The 1,273-nt window shown below is 36.0% G+C and overlaps 1 protein-coding gene across 1 annotated transcript in view; it reads left to right on the top strand.

Moving 5' to 3' along the window:
* The first annotated feature begins 672 nt into the window (after positions 1-672).
* The window catches only part of LOC107573720 (membrane-spanning 4-domains subfamily A member 4A-like), an 8,538-nt gene continuing 7,937 nt past the window's right edge, over positions 673-1,273 (top strand). Inside the window, exon 1 of the mRNA XM_016260164.1 lies at positions 673-841. The gene's annotated coding sequence lies outside the window, so the exon portion shown is untranslated. The remainder of the gene's footprint in view (positions 842-1,273) is intronic.

Here is a 1,273-nt window from a genome sequence, read left to right as displayed (position 1 = left end):
TATTTAGACATTATCAAACACTCAATGTTTACAAGTTTAGCTTTTTTTAAATGTTGAATTAAAATAAGATTAATTACTCACAACCCAGTATTTTATGACATTTATGTAAGAAGACAATATAAGTGAATGTAAAAAAAAAGGCCAGCAAATACGGAATTCAACCCAATAAAAACATTTAAATAACGTTTAAAAAAAACACAAGGCAACCAACTGCATTCAGGGAAACTCTTTCTTGTATTGCTTTAATATGCAGTCTTCACTAAAACTCATTCAGCGTCCTACAGGGAGAGACTAAAGACTAAAAACCTAAAAATATGACAACTAGCATCTAGTTTTGATTGCTATTAAGGTGTTTCTCACGTTATCTAACTGCAAATATAGCATAACTGCCTATTATCTAAAACTAAACATTAACTATAACGCGTTCCACAAAATACAACTACTGGCCAGATTTCCGAGAGGTAAACTAATGCGTTAAAATGCCAAAAACTGCTGTACTTTCCTCTACTTTCTGGAGAGTGTGCTTGAGAAGCGCTGAAATTAATGGGCTTCAGTGCTGGAACTATTGGCTGCTCCAGGACACGCTTCACTTCCGCATTCCTCAAGAGTTGCGACACTTCCATGGGCTGCAATATGAGCTGTTTCTCAACAGCTCTGGGTCAGTTGCCTGCTATGAACTTCCCGAATCACGTGGTGATCGCTGTCGCAACTCTCTCGCTCTCAACGGCTGATTTACAGGGGATTCACATGTAAATCGAAACTAAGTTTGAGTTTGTCGTGGGATAAGACACCATTTCTCAACGCTGTAAACCAAAGCTTACAACTTCTGTCTTATTTATCGGTATGTCCTTCTCATAACTTACATCAGGCTGTCTTATAAAGGTCACGATATTAGTATGTTTGGTATACTTCTAGTTGAAAGGTTTTTACACTCGAGGAGTCGGGGGCAATTTATCACAAATTGTATTTATTATTCTATGAATTCGAGTCCATTATGATTCAGGGTCATTCTATGGAAATAACAATTTTTCTGTCCCTAGCCTTAACAGAAATATTACACCTAAAAAACACTTTTAGGGTTACAATTTGTTTATACTTTAAAATGAAACATGTTATTTGAACAGTTGTACCTTCTTGAGCCATCAATGTGGCAATATTTGTTTTGTTTATTTGAATTAATTATAAAGAATTCCAAGCACCACAGAACTGTTCGTCCCCACAGCCGTGTACAGAGAGAAAGTGCTTTATTTTGAGGTCAAAAACAGTTTTTTTC

This window comes from Sinocyclocheilus grahami, unplaced genomic scaffold, assembly GCF_001515645.1.
Source record: "Sinocyclocheilus grahami isolate Dianchi unplaced genomic scaffold, SAMN03320097.WGS_v1.1 scaffold2015.1, whole genome shotgun sequence".
Lineage (NCBI taxonomy): Eukaryota > Metazoa > Chordata > Actinopteri > Cypriniformes > Cyprinidae > Sinocyclocheilus > Sinocyclocheilus grahami.
Note: the sequence above shows the minus strand (reverse complement) of the source record. Positions and strands in the feature narration are given on the sequence as shown.